The sequence below is a fragment of the Thamnophis sirtalis genome, unplaced genomic scaffold, assembly GCF_051295495.1.
Source record: "Thamnophis sirtalis isolate CommonGarterSnake01/CBP01778 unplaced genomic scaffold, rThaSir2_p1.2 scaffold_14, whole genome shotgun sequence".
NCBI classification, from domain to species: Eukaryota; Metazoa; Chordata; class Lepidosauria; order Squamata; family Natricidae; genus Thamnophis; species Thamnophis sirtalis.
Window position 1 is genome coordinate 31,817,674 of NW_028261394.1, and position 21,839 is coordinate 31,839,512.

At 41.4% G+C, this 21,839-nt stretch overlaps 1 protein-coding gene and 1 pseudogene across 1 annotated transcript in view; one reads left to right on the plus strand and one right to left on the minus strand.

Moving 5' to 3' along the window:
• MAF (MAF bZIP transcription factor) overlaps positions 1-21,839 on the plus strand; it is a 248,201-nt gene that overhangs the window by 121,170 nt on the left and 105,192 nt on the right. The gene's annotated exons all lie outside the window — the stretch shown is intronic.
• On the minus strand, positions 15,332-16,117 carry LOC148042768 (uncharacterized; annotated as a pseudogene).

Genomic DNA, 21,839 nt, shown 5'->3' on the forward strand with positions numbered 1-21,839 from the left:
GTTTTTCAAGGTTGGCCATTTTGGGACATATGGACTTCAACACCCAGAATTCCCCAACCTGCTTAAAGTTGCCAAGTTTGAAAAAAACACAATTCTTTCCCCAATGCCCCAAGATATGAATCACCTTTGCAAACTATTTTACAGAGCATGGGACTTCAAGAAGAGACTGTGAGATAAGAGAAGGGAAGTGATATGTTTCTTCACTCTCCTGAATGTAACACATAGTTTGTAGAAAGAAACATTATATTCCATATTTTGCCTTCATTTTTATGGAGTTACAATCTTCAGGATTCTGTTTTGGAAAAAAACAGGCCAGTTTTATGGATATTAAACCGTCACTGGTTTAGGTTCATGCCTTTGTTATTTGCTTCTCCTCTTTTATATCTAAGTAGCCAATAACCCAGTGTTGCCTGGGTATTTATTTATAGGGGGAAAATATCCAGACCAAATATAATTTCTAACATTGGATTTTCCCCTTACCAGAGGGAACCCCCTTGTGGAGTACTGTGCAGCTGCTACCATGGCAACTCCACTGCGCTGTATAATAGAAGCCAGTATGGCAGTACGGCACAACAGGCTATATCTTAACAGAACACACACAGATATGAGGGGTGTTAGGGGTGTCTTAACCCCACAGTATTTTTCTCCAGAAGGTAAGACACCTCTTTTGTGTAGTGAGGGAAGACGCAGGAGCCCTGGATTGCAAGAACAAGATCTTTATTATGACAGAGATGACAGCGATTCAAACTTCCCTGAAACGGTCAGAGTATTTATACTTGAACCCAAAGCAACTGTCAAATGACCAGCCAATCAGGGCTGGTAACCGGCTAGCAACAGGCTATGCTGCATCCCAGCCAATCAGGGCGCAGCACAGGCTGTTGCTGGCCTAAAACTATTTGCATATTCAACAACCTCTATACAAGCTTGGTTGAAATTGTTATAGGTGTTCCAAAGTTATGCTGGAACACACACACACACCTGTTTAGATAGATAGATAGATAGATAGATAGATAGATAGATAGATAGATAGATAGATAGATAGATAGATAGATGATAGATAGATAGATAGATAGATAGATAGATAGATGATAGATAGATGATAGATAGATAGATAGATAGATAGATAGATAGATAGATGAAAGATAGATAGATAGATAGATAGATAGATAGATAGATAGATAGATAGATAGTTTAGTTTAGTTTAGTTTAGTTTAGTTTAGAAGTTTATTTGTATGCCGACCTTTTCCCTGGGGGGACTCAGGGCGGCTCACAACCCAAAAGGGAGGGGGAGACAAACTTTTAACATATAAGACAATACATAATTAAAAACACAACATTCATACCATTCGGGCGGGTTACAGTCTTAGCCCCAGGCCTGACGGGATAGCCAGATTCTGAGGGCTGTGCGGAAGATCTGGAGGGTGGTGAGGGTACGAATCTCCACGGGGAGATCGTTCCATAGGGTCGGAGCTACCACCGAGAAGGCTCTCCTCCGCGTAGTTGCCAGTCGGCATTGACCGGCAGATGGAACTCGGAGGAGGCCTAATCGATGAGATCTAATAGGCCGCGTGGAGGTAATTGGCAGTAGGCGGTCTCTCAAGTACCCAGATCCACTACCATGTAGGGCTTTATGGCTGACATGTATGTATGAGATAGATAGATAGATAGATAGATAGATAGATAGATAGATAGATAGATAGATAGATGATAGATAGATGATAGATAGATAGATAGATAAATAGATAGATGATAGATAGATGATAGATAGATAGATAGATAGATAGATAGATAGATAGATAGATAGATAGATAGATAGATAGATAGATAGATAGACAGACAGACAGACAGACAGACAGACAGATGATAGATATAGACATACATACATACATACACACACATATACATACACACATATACACATACTGTATGTATGTGTATGTATGTGTGTATGCATGTATGTGTGTATGTGTGTGTGTGTGTGTGTATGTATGTATGTATGTATGTATGTATGTATGTATGTATGTATTTCCTTGCAGAATTGTACTTGTTCTTTCTTTCAAGAAGGTGCACATTGATTTTGCAGGAATTGAATTTTATTTATTCATAATTTCATTTTCTAATTTCATTTTTTTTAAATTGCATTTCAAACCAAATCAGCAAAATGTTTCATTAGTTTAGAAGCCTTTGCCTTATGTTTGCCTGGCATCTACGTATCTGTGATCTCTGATTGGCAGCCAATCTTCAGATAAGAATCCTTCCCAGGGATATCCTCTAAGATCCTTTTGTCATAGAATAGATCCTCAGGCTGAACTGGAAACTTTTTGTCTTCATGCTAAGCAAATGGGCTCTTCCCATAAAAACTAAGAATATATCAAGGCATCAACTGTGGAATTCTCCAGTATGCTTGTCTGAAGCACAGGCATTGGGAGGTATGGTAAAGCACAGATCTACAAGTCCAAACAAAGATTTATTTTTTTAAGTTGTACATGCAGCTGGCTCAGGGCAAAGGGGGTGTGGGGAAGCCAAACCAGGGATGCTTGTCACCAACCTTTCACTGCTATGGTGCAGTGACACAGCTAGGTAGTCTTAGAGTCTCCTGAATAGAGTCTCACTAGAAGAAGAGGAGGTGGAGATGACTATTATTTGAAAATAAGCACCATTTGGCTAATGCCTGATTAGTTTCTTCGGGGACCTGCTACCAGGAAATCATTGTCTGTCTGGGTTACCTGGGGTTTACTTTACAGCTCTCTCAAAAAGAAATTATTCATTACTAGCCAACCTCCCCTAGCTCTTCAGTCGGTATGATTAGCTCTCTTGTACGTATTCCGGAATGGTGGGGGAGGTTCATCCTGTTAATCTTGTCTCTTTTGCCTCGATATAACAAATCTTTTATTGTTTTATTCATCCCAAGGGCAATGTTCTTTTCTCTTTCCCACCTCCCTTCTGCCATCTTTGCCTTCCTAATCAGCACTTTCCTTTTTCCTATATTTTCTTGCTTTTAACTTCACGTTTATCTCCTTCCCTCCCCCTTCCACATTTTCTTTTTGCAGTAAAGGAAATTATTGCCTTCCACAGCTGTGGAATTGAGATACTACCCATCTATGTACCTGTATAGGGATGTCTCTGGTCACTCTTTTTTTTTCCTCAGGGCAGGGTGCATGACGTAGGCTGGAAATAAGTCAAACACTTTTCCAGGGCAAGAGAAAGGTTTTTAGAGACCATTCCCATTTTCAAATAAAGCAAATCATGTGCCCCCCTTCTCCCCTTCTATCTTTTATCTGGGACACGGTGGCTCAGTGGCTAAGATGCTGAGCTTGTCGATCACAAAGGTTGGCAGTTTGACAGTTCGAATCCCTAGTGCCATGTAATGGAGTGAGCTCCCGTTACTTGTCCCAGCTTCTGCCAACCAAGCAGTTTGAAAGCATGTAAAAAATGCAAGTAGAAAAATAGGAACCGCCTTTGATGGGAAGGTAACAGCGTTCCATGTGCCTTCGGCATTTAGTCATGCTGGCCACATGACCACAGAGACATCTTTGGACAGTGCTGGCTCTTCAGCTTAGAAACGGAGATGAGCACTGCCCCCTAGAGTCGGGAATGATTAGCATGTATGTGCGAGGGGAATTTTCACCTCTACCTTTACCTAAGTAAATTTAGAGAAAGGGAAAGAATGTGGTGCATAGGAAAAGATCTCTCTTAGAAGGAAGGCCATCATAACTTGAGATATGTTCATGTGGGTCATGCTGAATTCTTAGCTGAGAGGCTTTGCCAGATCTCTCTCTTTCCACTCATTCACTGATCTTCCCTATCAGACAAGCAGCAGGGATCTTGGCTCCCTGAGGTTCCTTCTGAAGGCTTGGCTTATTTAAAATGCATTGCCTAAAGAGAAGCAATTCCATTCCTGTTCAAGTGTTAGTTGCCCAAGAAGAGATTTTCTCAAGTTCTGACAATTAAACAATGGCTTTGTTTCATTACTGTCTCTATGTTATCTTTGTTGGTAAGAAACCAATTCATAAATCACAAGTACTGTATCATCAGGTCTTCCGTCCACTGAGTAAATCATCCTTCACTGAAACTTGTGTAAAAGGAAATACAGAGAGGGGTGTAATAAGAAGTTCTTTTAGGTATAATAATTGTAGTTGTTTTGGTGGTTATTATTGATTGTGTACTTCTTTCTTTTGTTCTTTTCTTTTTTCTTTCTTTTCTTTCTTTTCTTCTTTCTTCCAATTTTATTAAACAAATAAAGGGCAGGGAAAGGTTAAATTCTTTTGATATTAGTTGTGAAGTCGTGTCCGATCCATCGCAACCCCATGGACAACGTTCCTCCAGGCCTTCCTGTCCTCTACTATGGACACATCTGGAGTCCATTTAAGCTCATGCTTACTGCTTCAGTGACTCCATCCAGCCACTTCAGTCTCTGTTGTCCCCTTCTTCTTCTTCTTTTGCCCTCAATCGTTCTCAGCATCAGGCTCTTCTCCAGTGAGTCCTTCCTTCTCATTAGGTGGCCAAAGTATTTGAGTTTCATCTAGCCTTCTAAAGAGCAGTCAGAGTTGATCTCCTCTAAGACTGACTGGTTTGATCGTCTTGCAGTCCAGAAGGCCCACAGCTTTTGTTATGGTCCAACTTTCACAGCCATACATTGCAACTGGGAAAACCAGTTTAAATTCTTACAATTAAACAAATGCAAGATATGGACACAAGATAAAAGCTTTCTGTAGCTCTAGAAAGAGGGGATCTAATAAAGTATTTCTCACCAGAAGTTGGTTTTTCTTCCATTGCTTCAGGAAAGATGGTGACAAAAATGAATATGGAAATGAACAAAGTTGTTTTCTTTGATGGGATTAACCCATTTTCTGTAGCACTGGTTATTGATTTATGGATTCATTCATTTATCAGTTGACAAAGGGAAAAGATAATTGTCAAGCATCATCAGGAAGCTATCCCCAAACCAGTCATAAAGAATATTTAAAATGAATATATAGTGGAAGCAAAGAGTGAAAGAAGAGAAGGGAAATACTACACCTCTTTCAAATTTAAAACAAATTTAAATGAATATATAATGGAAGAAAAGAATGAAAGAAGAGATGGGAATGCTACAAGTCCTTCAAAACTCCTGCAATTTTAAAAACTGAATACAGAAACATTGTCATTTTATTAGTTATTTCTTCTCTCTCCTCTCCCCTTCATTTCTGGGTGGTTCAAGGCATCTCCCATTTTTTCATTCCTGTAATGGTTCTGAGTTGGGTTGGACTGAAAAATAGTGATGCACCTTCTGAGTTATATTGAGAACTGTCATAAATATTGCTATTTGCTCTTGCTATGTGTCTGGGCGTCATTCTGGCCCTCTTAAACCAAGACCAGCCAACCTTTTGAAAACAGGATAATTTCCTTAGCATTTTCAGAATGATCGGAAACCAGGGCAGGTACAGTGATGAACACAGAATTACAACAGCAATATCCTATCAATGTGTGGACCAGAACATCCCATTTTTGAAAAGTTTGTGTTGTCTGATTTATAGTAGAAAAATATTGCTAAGAATTTTTGGCATTCATGGCTGGAAAGGGCCCTAAGGGTTGTTGTTGTTTTTAAAAAAGGCTACAATATGGGCTCAAAGCTCATGAATATGTTTCACCTCCACCTGGAACATCTTCCTAAAGGAAAGGCATCTACTCTTCAACATGGACATTTTCTTCTCCAACAACAGGTCCTCTCTGGGTGTAAAATCTTAGAACCTTAAACTTCCGAAGAGACCAGTTGCTTTCTAGGTTTGGCCATTGCTCTCCTTGGGAAAGGCTGTAGTAGTGCTAATTCAATGCAAATTGCTTCATCTGGTTGCATCAGGCAAGGGAGCCTGACATGGCCTCCTGTGGAAAGGATGGCGAATGGAGAACCCCCTGTGGATAGAGCAGAAAGCAGAGGAAGAGGTGGGATGTTGAGAGAGAGAATGGTTGCATTTGTTGCTTCATCAATTACACAGCAAGCTTGTTTTCGGGCCAGCCTTCATAGCACAGGTTTGTCATTGTCAGCAGGTAGTGGAGCACAATAATGATATTTGTGTTGACTCATTATATATTAATAACCCATTTTCTTTGTGATGAATCTGCCCGACATTATGTCCACATCAGAGAGGTGGCTTGCATGCTAATCTTTCCAAGAAGCAGCCCAGGATGTGCACATTTGCCTCTCCACAGAGCAAATGTGCAAACGGGGAGAAGAGTTCTATAAAAGGTGGGCGAGCTCCACGGAGAGCAGAGGGACTTGTCTTCCACCACGCAAGGGAAGGAAGTTTGGGATGTCCCACTTGAAGGCAGCCACTGTAACCATCCATGTTGCCCTTCAAGCTTTACTCCCCCCCCCCATCATTTGCAATGGTGGGAGATGGTCAAGTAAACTGCCTATTAAGAATGGCTATATTTTAATATTATTATGGTGCATCAGTAACGTGAGCTTTTAGGTATCTTTAATATTTCAGATAGGGACATGGTGGCTCAGTGGCTAACATGCTGAACGTGTCGATCAGAGAGGTCGGCAGTTCGGCAGTTTTAATCCCTAGCCCCGCCTAATGGAGTGAGCTCCCTTTACTTGTCCCAGCTTCTGCCATCCAACAGTTGGAAAGCACATAAAAAATGCAAATAGAAAAATAGGAGCCACCTTTGGTGGGATGGTAACAGCATTATGTGTGCCTTTGGCATTTAGTCATGCCGGCCACAGGACCACGAAGATGTTTTCGGACAGCTCTGGCTCTTTGGCTTTGAAAGGAAGATGAGCACCGTCCCCTAGAGTCAGGAATGACTAGTACATATGTGCGAGGGGAACCTTTACCTTTACCTAATATCTCAGTGTTTTCATTAAAACAATTGGAATTTGTATTGATGTTAGTTTATATTGGTTTTTGACCGATGGTGCGTTTCAAAAATTTTAGAACCTCTTCTGTAGATATGGCCTGCTTTGTGGGAGTGGCTTGCTGACCATGTGACTGGGTGGGAGTGTCTTACCGACCATGTGACCGAGTGGGAGTGGCTTGGCAGTCATGTGACTCGGTGGGCATGGCCAAGTTGTAAAATGTGGTGAAACTCATTTAGCAACGCTCTTGCTTAGCAACCAAAATGTTGGCTCAGAAACTCTGGCATTTGAAGCATGCAAATCTTAAAGTTGTCAAGTTACAAAACCCTTGCACCCCTAGCCCTTTAGAAAAAAAAACCCAGGGGCGTTCAAACTTGACAGCTTTAAGACTTGTGGACTTCAACTCCCAGAATTCCTTCTCCAGTCATGTTGGCTCAGGAACTCTGGCATTGAAGTGTGCAAGTCTTAAAGCTGTCAAGTTACAAGACCTTTGCACCTCTAACCCTTTAGAAAAAAAACCCAGGGGTGTTTAAACTTGACAGCTTTAAGACTTTAAGGTTTAGATAGGACTCTTAGAGGCGGGCAGGTGAGCCAGCCAATCAGTGAGCGGTGGGCAGGGCAAGCGTGGTGCGGACGGGCGGGGGGAGGGAGCTGGAACTGGTTCTAAACTGCACGGTAGATTTGTGGAACCTCTTCTATAGAAGAGGTTAGAACTGGCAGGAACCCAGCCCTGTTTCTGACCAAAAGAAGGGTCTTTTCAGTTAGATTGGCTTTTGGTGTCTTTATAGAAATAACCATGTGGTTTTCCTTGCAAAAATTCAGACCTAGTTTGCTTTCCTATGGGCTTTCCTTTATTCAGCTTCCTAGTCTGGCCTGTAGACCTCAGATTTCTTGGTCATCTTCATATCTGAATCAGAATTAATTTGACCCTGATTGGATGTTTGAGATCAGCTAAGAGTGGCTGCATGCTGCCATCTACTGAGGACAGTTGACATCTCCCTCAAGTTGGATTCTTGGTGACTGTCCAAACATGTCAGAATAGACTTGATACTAGTATGCAATAGGAGTATGATTGCCACATTCTAGAAGATTTTGATTTTGCTTCGATTTGATTCCCCTGGTTTTTCCTATAGCTCTAGAATTTCCTGAGGATCCCCTTTTCAAACGCCAATCAAGCCCAACTTTGCCTATCTTTCAAGATAAGACATGTCTGATGATCAAGGTGGCTTAGATCTATGGGATCAAGAGGAAGCAATTGATATGTCCATGGTAGGGATGTGCTGTAAGAGTCAGTTTGACATAATGGCTAAGACACAAGGCTAGAACCTGGAAGACTGTGAGTTCTAATTCTGCCTTAGGCATGAAAGGCAGCTGGATGACTTTGAGCCAGTCACTCCCTCCCAGCCCTTAAGAAGAAGGAAAGGGCAAACAACTTCTGAAAATGTCACCAAGAAAATGGCAGAGAATAGTTCAGATGGTTAATATTGATTTACACACCAAAGGGATGTTCTGACCTTTGGATCTGAATGGTTATGATGAGTATATACCCCATTCCTGTCAATGCCCCCTTAAAGAAGCTTAGTTGTATTAAGGAATTGGTTGTGCAATCGTAGGAAAATTCATATCTGAGCTGTGAAGCACGAACATGCCACAAGATGCTTCAGGGAAGTCCCACATCTCCCTTGAAATATAAACTTTCTGACTTTGCATCAGGAGTATAAATGGTATGTTCGCTGAGGGGTCCAGGGTGCTCTCCGAGGTTGCTTGGTGTTTTTTTTTTACAAAGCCTTTGCCAGACCAATTCTCGAATACAGCTCCTCTGCCTGGAATCCACATTGTATATCACACATTAATATGATTGAGCTGATCCAGAGGTACTTCACGAGAAGAGTCCTCCACTCCTCTGCTAATAATAGAATCCCTTATGCCACCAGGCTCGAAATTTTGGGCTTGGACAATCTGGAACTGTGCACAAAAAGGTCTTACCTGTCAACGACGTCTTCAGTTTCAACCTCAATATTACGTGGGCAAACAATTGATGCAAGGTAAACTGTTCCAAACTCGATTGCAGAAAATACGACTTCAGCAACAGAGTCATCAATGCCTTGACTGTTCTACCTGACTCTGTTGTTATATCCGCAAACCCCCATAACTTTAACCTTAAACTGTCTACAATGGCCCTCACCCCATTCCTAAGAGGTCCGTGAAGGGGGTGTGCATAAGCGCACCAGCGTGGCTAACGTCCCTGTCCTATTATCCCCATTGATTTGTATTCATTTCTTTTATTCATGTCCATGTTTATATATATACCTGCTATCTTGCACGTGTTTGACAAGCTAATAAATACAAATAAATACAAATTATCCAAACTAGGCAATATTATTGGTGCTATTGATTATGAAGCCACTGCAAAAACAAGCAAGCTCAGAGACCACCAAGGACCTCTCATATCAATCCTGAGCTACAAACATTCTCCTTTATTGGTGTGTTTACTCTATGTTTCTATATGAGGGGAGATGGGGTTGGCCTTGAAAAGTGGGCTTTCTCACGTTGCAAAAAAAGCTGTGCTGCCCTGCTCATTCATTTTAGACCTTGATGCTGTTTTCTTTGCCAAATGCATTCTTTTTCCAGCTTTCTCCTACTCGAGATTAAAGATAACTCGTTGGTTTTCAGACTACTTTGAAAGGGAAAAATATTCAAATTTATTTTAGTTATGACCAATGACCAGCATGGTAAAAAATACAAAATCAATCACTAAATGCAGTAAAAACAGTGCAGCAGCTTTGCTCAGTGGCAGCATCATAGCCAATAAGATTTAATGCAAGGCACAGTTATTGCTATTAAGATTATCTGGCAGGTTTGGCTGCAATTTTCTTTCCCTTCCTCTTACATCCCATTGAGTCAGGAGGAACCAGCCTGAATCTTCCCCAACAGGATCTCCAGTCTCAGGGATCAAGGAATGCTTCTGCCCTTTTGGTTTTTATAATGGCTTTTGAATATATTCTTCAAATCCACTTTCATGGCTCTCTATATTTAGTTGTCTGTCTGTTCTATCTATCTATCTATCTATCTATCTATCTATCTATCTATCTATCTATCTATCTATCTATCTATCATATATATGATATATATGAAATATATACTTCTCTTTTTTCTTTCTCTTCTATCTAACATCTATGATCCATCCATCCATCCATCCCTATCTGTCTGTCTGTCTGTCTATCTGTCTTCTCTTTTTCTCTTTCTCTCTCTACTATCTATCATCTATCATCTTTCATCGATCCATCCTATCTATCTATCTATCTATCTATCTATCTATCTATCTATCTAGATAGATAGATAGATAGATAGATAGATAGATAGATAGATATTTCTTATCTCTCTCTCCTCTTCTCTCTCTCTCCTCTTCTCTTTCCTCTTTCTCTCTCTTCTCTCTCTCTTTCTCTCTCTCCAACAATCCACCTCTCTCATAATGATCTTTTTAAAAAAGATCTTTAAAAAAAGAACTGCTGCCCCAAATAGGGTTGGGTCTTGGCACACTTTACCTAAGCAGGGCTAGCTCCTGGCATGTTGCATAGAGAACCCATTAGCACAAAACATCTTCCCTGGAGGACCATATCTGAACTATGAGACACCCCGTTTTCTATCTAATTTAGCTGCACCCAGGAGTGATGGGACAAAGCCCTCATTCTTATTTCTCCTTCCCAGAAGCCTAAGGAGCTGTGGAAGTTCTCAGTGTTATTTTGGATCAGAAAGTGGGAGCCAGCTTTTCCATCGTGACCCATTCCATTTTGCTCAGCATAACAGGAGATGTGGGTTTCATTGGATTGCAATGGGTTTAACTCTCTATTGGGACACAGCAGATCTCTTGACCGTATGTTTTATTTTCCCAGAGTTGTCTCGCTCTCCCGCTTCCTTTTCTGTTCAATCTTGAAAAATGGCTGAATGTAGATCAGCTTCATAAATCTTACAAAGAAGCAGTCATAAAAATCTCATGTTCTTACATATGGTGATAGCCCAGGGACAGCTGTGCCATATGTGAACAATAGCCGCTAGAAAGAACTTTGTAAGGATGCAGGAAAGGGGGAAATGTTTTCTGATTGAAAAATTGTCTCTCATTGTTTACAGTGCCTGGAGTTGAAGCAGTCTGTCTCTCAGCTCCAAGTTCATCCTAATCTGTTACCTTGAGGTTTGGCTGCTTTTCTTTTCAGATAAGAAATATATTGTCATTTTACTAGGTTTTCCTGTGCCATGTCAGTCATAAAAGAATATATGACTAAAAAGAGTAAGTCTTTTCCTTCCATCCTTCCTTCCTTCCTTCCTTCCTATTCCTTTCTTTCTCCCTCCCTCTCTTTTCCTTCCTTTCTTCCTCCCTCCCTTCCTTTTCCTTCCTTCTTCCCTCCCTCCCTTTTCCTTCCTTCCTTTCTTCCTCCCTTCTTCCCACCCTTTTCCTTCCTTTCTTCCTCCCTCCATCGCCCCTTTCCTTCTTTCCTCCCTCCCTTTTCCTTCCTTCCTCCCTCCCTCCCTTTTCCTTCTTCCTTCCTCCCTCCCTCTAAATAATGCATAACTCAGTTTATTGCTATAGTTGTCAAGCCTTTGTTTTTACCCCAAGTAACATTAACTATCCCTTTCTAAAATCTTTGTCATTCTTCTTCCCCACCCCCAGTCATATCATGCTAGACAGCATTGTTTTCTTCCTCCCTCATAATACTTTTCATTTCTTTCTAAAATGTGATACTGGGTTTTTTCTATCCCAAGGCTAAAAAAAAAACATTTCAAAGAAGCAGCCTCAAAAGTTGTCTTGGCCCAGAGATTAGTCTCCTAACTTTTCCCCCCCTTTCTCAATGGGTTGGCATAGATATTAAGTGATAAAAGATATGGTGTGATGGATGAGTTTTGTAGAACTTGAAAGCCTGAATACATCAGAGGTAACCTAATAAAAAATAATAGGAGTTTTGAAATCTTTTTTTAAAAATCTATTTTCCCCCCACATACTGGCATGTTCAACCAAAATTTTCCACTGGATAAAATATTCTCCCATAACTTTCCCCTATATACATCCGGGACTATTTCAATCTAAACACAGTTCTGCTGTTGCCAATGCAAATAATGAAAATATTTTGGTATCTATAACCAAAATCATAACCAAGAGTGCTTCTGAGCTTAAGGAGGTTTTGTTTTATTTTATGCTCACATTTAAGCAACATTAATCACATTTTTTTTTCTAGGGAAGAGAGAAAGGACTCCAATGCTGATGTTAATTAAGCACTTTATTTCCACCTCCTTACATTTATTTGTGTAATCCAAAAGCATATTTGACATGTTTGCTTATTCTCTTCCTCCCTCTGTCACTGTTGCATTGTAGAAAATGAATATAAATAGTTGATGCTTTAACTTTTATTCTCCATGGGCCAACAATTTAAATGAGAAGCTGTGATTTACCATTTCAAAGTGTTAACGTTGCTAGCTTGAAATATTGATTCTTTATCACAGATAAAATGTTCTCCTTATGTCTGTAAAACATTTTAACTGTGCTTTATCTAGTGTTCTTAGGGGAGGGGGCAGAGGAGAGGAGGGGGAAAGATTATGCTCCTGTTAAGTTATTATAAAAATGTCCAACCACCAAATGAAAATATGTGGTTATCCAAGACCTCCAGAGGAAGAAGGAAGAATATAGAATCATTGGGCTGGAAGGTCTTCTAGTCCAAACCCTTCCTCAAGGCAGGAGACCTTATACTGTCCAGATGAAATGGTTGTCTAGTCTATTTTTGAAAACCTTCAGTGATGGAGCACCCACAACTCCAGGAGGCAAGCTGTTCCATTGATTAATTGTTCTCACTGACAAAAAATAAATTCTCCTTATTTCTAGGTTGGATAGCAATAGCAATAGCAGTAGACTTATATACCGCTTCATAGGGCTTTCAGCCCTCTCTAAGCGGTTTACAGAGAGTCAGCATATTGCCCCCAACAATCTGGGTCCTCATTTTACCCACCTCGGAAGGATGGAAGGCTGAGTCAACCCTGAGCCGGTGAGATTTGAACCGCTGAACTGCTGATCTAGCAGTAGCCTGCAGTGCTGCATTTAACCACTGCGCCACCTTGGCTCTTAACAAACTGCTTAACAAGCTCCCACCCATTACTTTTTGTCCTGCCCTCTGATACTTTGGAGAATAAGTCAATCCTCGCTTCTCTGTGACAGCCCCTCAACTACTGGAAGAAAATTATCCATCCTAATCCTTCTTTTTGATATGCTAAGACCTAAAAAAAAGATGTTGAGAGAAGGATGCAGAGAAGAATGCAGAGTAGAGCAAGTAAGGCAGTGGTGGGACAAAATCTCCATTCTCTCCCCACTCCAGGGGAAGGTTACTGCAAAATCCCTGTTCCCTCCTGAACAGCTGGGACTTGGGAGGCAGAAAATAGATGGGGACAGGGCCAGTCAGAGGTGGTATTTACCAGTTCTCCGAACTACTCAAAATTTCTGCTATCAGTTCTTCAGAACTGGTCAGAACCTGCTGAATCCCACCTCTGAACTAAGATAATTAAGGGACTGGGGACTAAAATATATGAAGAACAATTGCAAAAGCTGGGTATGGCTACAACAGAGAAGAGGGGGTGGTCAACTTATTTTCCAAAGCACCAGAAGGCAAGACAAGAAACAATGGATGGAAATTAATCAAGTAGAGAAGCAACCTGGAATTAAGGAGAAACTTCCTAACAGTGAGAACAACTAACAAGTGGATCAGCCTGCCTTCAGAAGTTGAAGTTGTTTCATTACTAGAGGCTTTTAAGAAGAGATGGATAACCACTTGTCTGAAATAGTATAGGGTCTTCTATACCATTTGGTATAGGGTCTCCTTGAGCAGAGTATTGGACTAGAAGACCTCCAAGCTGCCTTCCAGGTATATATACCTGGCTCCTTCAACTGAACATCATAAGATTTAACTTCTAGGCCCTTTATTATCTTTGTTGCTCTTCTCTGTAGGGTTTCAACATCTTTTTTGTATCATAGGGACCAGAACTGCATGCAGTATTCCAGTGACGTGAGGATTATGGTTGGTGAGGCAAGAGCGCTGCAGCGGCAAGAAGCAATGTCCCCGCCGCTGTGTCCGACAGGCCAGGCGTCTCACGTTTATGGCGGACATAAACGGGAGATGCCTAGCCTGTCGGACACAGCAGTGGGGACATCCCTGCCGCTGCCGTGCTCCGCCGCCTCGCCCCCCACCTCCTCCGACCCCACTGCTGTGTCCAACAGGTGTCTTGCGTTTATGGCGGACATAAATGCGAGATGCCTGGCCTGTCAGACACAGCGGTGGGGACGTCCCTGCCACTGCTGCGCTCCGCTGCCTCACCCCCCGCCTCCTCCGACCCTACCGCTGTGTCCGACAGGCCAGGCATCTCACGTTGATGTCCGCCATAAACACGAGACGCCTGGCCTGTCGGACACAACGGCGGGGAGGGAGGAGGCGGGGGGCAAGGCGGCAGCCGGCAAAGAAAGGGGAGAGGAGGAGGAGGAAAGGGAGAGGGGATCAGGATGGGGCTCCCAGTGGGGGGGAGAGGGCTGCCCCTCTCTTCTCAAACAAACTCTCTCTCAAATTGAGAGAGAGTTTGTTTGAGTGAAGTGAAGAAAAAACACACGCACATACACACAAAAATTACTCACAATAAAAAATTACAAATTAAATTACAATAATTTTGAATTTCCCCCCTCCCTCCATCCGATCCACATACCTTTTCCAGCTGTGGATTTCAACTCTCCTCTTGTCCGCCCACCATGATGAAAATGTAAAAAATGTAAAAATAAAAAGGCAACTTAGGCAAGATTTGCTGCTGCCAGATCAGGAGGCAGAGAACCACGTGCCTCCTTTGTATAAGGAATTTTTCGCCTTTTAACCCTTGCTTAATTCCTTATGCAAAGGAGGCCCGTAGTTCTCTCACCTCCCTCTGAAGTTAGCACTAAGCAGACTCAGAGTCATCCACTGTGACTCTGGATTCTGGCAGCAACTACCTTAGCCTTTTTCCTTTTAATTTTTCTTTTCTTTTCCTCATGACACTGGTGAGGCCCCGCCTCCCCTGCCTCCCCTGACTGCACGTCCCTGCAGTATTCCAAGTATGGCCACACTAGTGTGGTAGTTAGTCAGAGCATAGTCCCCTTCCATGAAGACAATGTATGTATAGAGGGTTGTTCCAAAAAAATATTTACTAAATTGATAATAGAATCCCACACTTATTTTCTTACTTTTTTATTTTTAGCATTTTGCTTCTGCATGTTGATGGTTGTAACTATCAACCAGAAGTGAGATTTTTGATGGATATCTCTAGGTAACTGTGTTCTGCTTTAAAAGGTGAAGGTCCAGAAAAGGATTTGCAATATCAAGTAAATAGAAATATTCACAAGAACAGGGGTGGTATTCAGCTGGTTTGGACCAGTTCAGGCACTAGTAGTGGTGACCTGCATGTGAGTAAACATGATTATGAATACAGGAAATGGATAGGAATAAGTAGGGCCAGTAGGACAGGAATGGTAGGCACATTGGTGCACTTATGCACGCTCCCTTACATACCTCTTAGCAATGGGCTGAGGTCAACAGTAGACACTTTAAGGTTAAAGTTATGGGGGGTTGGGGATGAAACCATAGTGTCAGGTAGTGCATTCCAGGCATTGACCACTCAGTTGCTAAAGTTGTCTTTTCTGCAATTGAGTTTGGAGCAGCTTACCATAAGTTTGTATCTATTGTGTGCTTGTGTATTGTTGCGGTTGAAGCTGAAGTAGTCATTGACAGGTAGGACATTGTAGCAGATAATTTTGTGTACTACACTCAGGTCAGATCATAGGCTGTGTAGTTCTAGGTTGTCTAAGCCCCAAATTTCAAGTCTGGTGGTATAAAGTATTCTGTTGTGAGCAGAGGAGTGGAGGACTCTTCTCATGAAACATCTCTGGACTTGCTTGATTGTATTAATGTCTGATATGCAGTGCGAGTTCCAGACAGATGAGCTGTATTCGAGAATAGGTCTAGTGAAGGTTTTGTATGCCCTAGTTTGCAATACAATATTGCCAGAGAAGAAGCTTCGCAAGATTAGGTTAACAACTCTTAATACCTTTTTGGCAATGCCATTACAGTGAACTCTGGCACTTAGATCATTAGAAATGAGTACTCCCAGGTCCTTGACAGAGTGCGGGTCATTCACGAAGTCGTGTCTGCCCAGCTTTTATTTGGTGTTCTGATTTTTTTTGCCAATGTGTAAGACAGAACATTTGTTGGTTGAAATACGGGCAACCAAGAAGATTCCAGGAAGATGTATGGATCAGACTCAAAGACAGACTTCAACAACAGCCACTTTGCACCCTTAAAAAAAGCTCAAAAGCACATGGACCAAATCCAAAGTAAATTCTTAATCATGCTAAGACTAAAGTAGAAAAACAAAAGCTTCCTTTTTAGGGAAGAAAATCCTTGGAGACAGTGTAAGGCTGTCTCCTTTTCTCTGCAGACCTGTCTTCCCCAGCACGCATACAATATGTGTGTTCTAATAATAAATCAGTCAGTAATCTTGTCTCATGCGATTCCCCCACTAATTATGAATGGAGAAGTGAGCAACAGGCTCTGATTAAAAATGCATCAGCTAATCTCGAAATGACACCAAGACATTTACCAAAGCAAACAATTATTACTCAAATATTCTTTGTCACCAGGCTAGGTGGGAGTTCAGTTTTATATTAATGTTACACCATGGCATACAAGCAACAACACTCAGCCAGTCCATGTTTAGTCATGATAATGAAGTTGTAAGTCTGATTAAAACAAATGCTTTTGACACGCCAAGCGTGGGGAGGTATAGGGAGCATGCTATGATTAGCTTTGAAGTTTGCTAGTGGGAGATCTTAACACTCGGTGAACTGTTGTTAATAGAATGTGTCGCAGTTGCGATGCAAAGGAGAATAAAGGTGAAATTCCAGCAGTGTGCGTGTGCTTTGGGAAAACACTTTGGCAGAAAAAGAGAGCTGTTGAAGAAATACTTTGCATTAGGTACTCACACGTGTGGGCATGCGCATATGCATTTCACTGCATTTAAAGGATAAAGGTAAAGGTTCCCCTTGCACATATGTGCTAGTCGCTAGTCGTGAGGCAGTGCTCATCTCCATTTTAAAGCTGAAGAGCCAGCACTGTCCTAAGACGTCTCCATGGTCATGTGGCCGGCATGACTAAATGCTGAAGGGGGACAGAATGCTGTTACCTCCCACCAAAGGTGGTCCCTAGTATTCTACTTGCATTTTTTACATGCTTTCGAACTGCTAGGTTGGCAGAAGCTGGGACAAGTAACAGGAGCTCACTCTGTTACACAGCGCTAGGGATTTGAACCGCTGAACTACCAACCTTTCGGATCAACAAGCTCAGCCACTGAGACGCCATGTCACTCATTGCATTTAGGTGCGGAACATTTTATTCTTTACTATAATTAATTTTTCATATAACATTCTACATATTTTCCATCACCCCACCAGGCCTTTAGGAAACAGAAAGGCAGTTGTCATTCTAGGCCTGTGACTGTCAACATTTTGAAACAGCTCTCAAATTGTTTCAAAAACTATCATAAGGGGGGGGGGGAGGTATTAGAGCCATGGTGGCACAGTGATTAGAATGCAGTACTACAGGCTACTTCTGCTGAATGTCGGCTGCCTGCAGTTCGGCAGTTCTAATCTCACCGACTCAAGGTTGTCTCAGCCTTCCGAGGTCAGTAAAATGAGGACCCAGATTGTTGGGGGCAATATGCTGACAGTGTAAACCATTTAGAGAGGGCGGTAAAGTGGAATATGTCTAAGTGCTGTTGCTATTAGACTGGGCATGAATTTTGGAGGTGGATTAATTTTTTCCAGTGAGCTTTATCTCGGACACAAAGGTTGAATAAAATCCACAGATTTTCTTCACAGGAATCTTACAAGACTTTATCTGAGGAACTCCCAGGTTCAAAAACCCAAGAAAGGCTTATGATTCTGAGTGGATTTCTTTATAGTTCCTCACCCATGGGTAGAATCTTCCCAAACTAAAGCAAACTATCAGTCACTTAAAGCATTACTCTAGGAGCTGTCTGCACTCTCTTTCTCTCACTCTCTCATGGGGAGGGGGAGTGTCCTGCTTCCCCAAAAATTGTGTTATTTGAAAAGATTGAGATATTTTGAACTTGGCTTGTTTGGAGAACAAGGATGCTGTTTGCACAACTTCAGTTGTTCTGAAATATACCGAGATGATTACAGCCTATCCCACGTCCTTGTTGAGAGCTTCATTCCCAAGTTAAAAGTGCAATTAATGCATTGTATATGAATGTCCTTAAATAAACAAATAACTGCTATAAGAAATCATGGGACAAAGGATGGCCAATTAGAGCAGAGGTGGTGTTTTCCATTTATATTTCCAAAGTCGGTCTCAGACATTGAGATCTTTCTACAGTGGATGAAAGTGACATTGCCGTAATTATCAGATGTCACTTTGCGAGGAGAGATACGCACACACCACAGCACAGTTTCACCTGCCTTTTGAAACTAACACTGCTGATGCCTCACACAAAACAAGGGCAATTAATTTCTGCATCCTTTATCTTCCCTTGTAGATCTTACAGGCAATTTTCCAAACATGGCTCCTTCTTTCCATTTCCTCGATGCGGTGCTGCTAAGATGGCTATACTTCAAAAATCTATAATTCAAGACTTCCCAACAGTGCTTTCCACGCGGGTCTTTTCATAATTGGTTTTTCCAACCACTCTGTTCTGTGATGTGTAATTGTTAGCAGTTGTGAAAAAGATAACTCAGTTTTTAAAAGCCTAACGTTTGCTCTGAGCAGATAAAAACTGTGACAAATTATGTTCCAAAAAAATCATAAAAGTGGAAAGACATGTTAATAACCAAAGGTGAAGTTTCATTTGGAGGTCAGCAAGAGCTATTAAAGTGGTCAATAATTCCAGGGTTTGCTAGTAGTGGCTTTGACCAATATCACTTATCTACTCTGGTCCATGCTTAAAAATCTCCCTTGGTGGAAAAAAATAAAATAATCCACTGAAAGTAATGCAGGAGGTCAGGAATGACCGTGGAGAAAAGCAATCTAGTCAAAATAAGCCACACTTTCAAGTGTAGACATTCAAATTCCAACTCCATTATAATGTTCCAACTCTTGGCTATTTTGCCACCATGTTCAGGCACCTCTTTTTTTTTTACAAAAAAAATGCTTCATGTATCTAGAAAGAACACATATTTGTACGTAATGTGGAATAACTTGGAATAAAAATGTGGAAAAACAGGCAGCACGAGCTACAATCATTTTAAATTTGGAAAGCAATTTGCAGAAGAAATTAAGTGGCATTGAAAACAAATTGTGAGGAAATTAAGTGACATTGAAAACTACAGCACATCAAGAGCCCCATTAGGATTCCAAAGGAACCTTTCAAAGCATATCAGATCAGAAAAGGAGAATATTTCTTAATTTTGAAATGAGCAACCTGCTTCTTAAATGAAGTAGCTGATTGTCAAGCACAAACAACCAGACTAACATGTGAATGCTCAAACTAGTTACTTTATTGTTGTCTGCCAGTTACACAGGCAAACTGGCAGCTTTTACCTGGGATTGACCAGATAAGGCATTCAGGGAGAATCAGATCAAGCAGGGGTGAAATGCTACCAGTTTGGACCGGTTTGCCTGAACCGGTAGTAAAAAAAGCTACCAATTCACCTAAACCGGTGATTTAAAAAAATGCTACCGATTTGCATGAACCCATATTTCCAATGATCAGCTGTGTTGCACGGTTTATATTAGCTAGAAAGCAGGATTTCCTTTCCCCACCCTTGCTGTTCTACTTACCTTTCAGGCACGCTCAGTAGCAGGCCACCCGCCCAGACATCATCGCATCTGTTTTTGATGTTCTGCCCATGTGCGGAAGGTCCTCACATTTGCGAACCAGTAGCGAAAGTAAGTAGATTTCACCCCTGAGATCAAGCCCTCTTGTGTTCATGCAGAGTGTCTTAGGCCAGGACTGTCAAACTCCCAGCTGGTGGGTTGGATGCATCACGCGCTGGCCACGCCCATCCCCATTTTACCAAATGGGGGAAAAGTCACAATAGGTCACCTGACATCATAGAGACGATGTGAGTGTGACACCCCTGGTCTAGACTAATTCTGTACTTGAGCCCAAATGGGATGGTGGTTTTTTTAATACCTATTCTATGTCTCTCTTTCTTTTTAAAAAAAATGCTTTAAAAAGTGTTCTTTTTTTCAAAGTGATGCAAATTTCAAAACATGCTTATTTTTATTTATTTATTAAATGTATATGCCACTCATTTCATTGGCATGTGGAAGATAATTTACGTAGACATACAAAGAAATATTTATTATAAAAAAGGATTGTATAGAGATCAATGAAAAGTTAGCTTTCATGTAATTTTTCATTTTAGTCATAGCATTGTATGAAAACTGAGAGGGAATGGTTGGCCCAAAGTCTTTCAGTGAGTTCAAGCTAGTTATCCCGATTCTAAATCCATTACCCATAGGAAAAAAGCAGACAGAGCTAGAGGGCAGAGTTAAATGAGTCATCAGCTTAGAGTCATTGCATTGCCACAAGCCCTCTAAGTCCAACTTCTCCTGAATTCCCTTGGACTGTATCTGGCGCCAATTTTGTGTTTAACTCTAGTTGACTAGATTCCTGTATAGAGGGTTGAATAAATCTTCTATGTTGCGATCTAACCAGTGGTCTTGATTCTGTGCGCCTGACTGTGCCTTCACCAGCATTATAATGGGCTACATAAACATTGATCGCTACAAACAAATAAAAAATAGAGGGTCTAATTTATCTGAGACCGAGATGTTTGATAAATGAGGCAAGTAATAAACAATCTGTTCCTTTATTGATTTGATTTTTTTAATCCCATCTTATTACTTTATTAATAACTCAAGGTGGCGAATATGCCTAATACTACTACCTTCTCTTATTTTCCCCACAACAACCCAGTGAGGTGGATTGGATTGAGAGAGAAGGACTGGCTGTCAAGGTTCCGATGGATGCCCTAGTTAAATCAATGTCCCTCCTCAGGCCCTGAACCCCATGTAATTTATGGCCCCAATCATGACTCTATTTCCCCCCTCCCCCCATGAATCTGTGTCATCAATCACATTCAACAACGGGGCAATTTTGTGGGTTGTAGAGATCACTCCCCTCCGGCCACTGTAAGTAACCCGGGATATAGCCTTGACAGAGATAAGTCTGGAATGCGCATCTGTCTTTTGCTGCTGTGCTGTTTCATTGGTTTCCCATCCCCCCTTTCCTATGGCAACCTGAGAGCAGGCCAGGGATGCTTTGTGAGTTGACATTGGCTCAAAGTCAGCTTTGAGCTTGCTACCATGTCTAAGGAGAAACTAGAACTTCTGATCTCCTGATTTCTCTTAATTAGCATCTTCACCACTAGAATACACTGGCTCTCTTTAGGGATGGATCATACGTTGATGAAGCTTGGGATGATTGTCTATGAGTAGCATTTGGATGGGAAATTTGAAATAGAAGGTCTATGGGATTAAAAAGAAATCCCTGAAGAACACAATGACAAACTGTGTACGGATACCTAAGAAGCTGGTGTAGCCATGATGTCATTGAGACTATTTGTTCTAATGATCATGAGAAAAATCACTGGGTATAGATTTCAAGACTAAGCATATATTCCAAGTATAACTTGACAGGATCACCTTTATGCCTGAGAGCTAAGCACAAATCTACTCACTGGCGTTAGGCATTGTTACTTTAACACCCTTCTGTCGCCCTTCCTTCGGGGGCTGAGCATTTGCTGAGAAACCTCTACATTACTGACCATAATTGCCGTAATTTGTTAGTCTAATGGGAAAAGTAGACGGCCTTTTGAAACTGGATGTATAAAATAATATTGCGTGATATTTTATACAAGTAGTGCTTGAACTCCAAAGGGCTTTGGTTGAGTGAGTGTTTCCTTTGGAGAGCCTCGGTAGGCAAGATT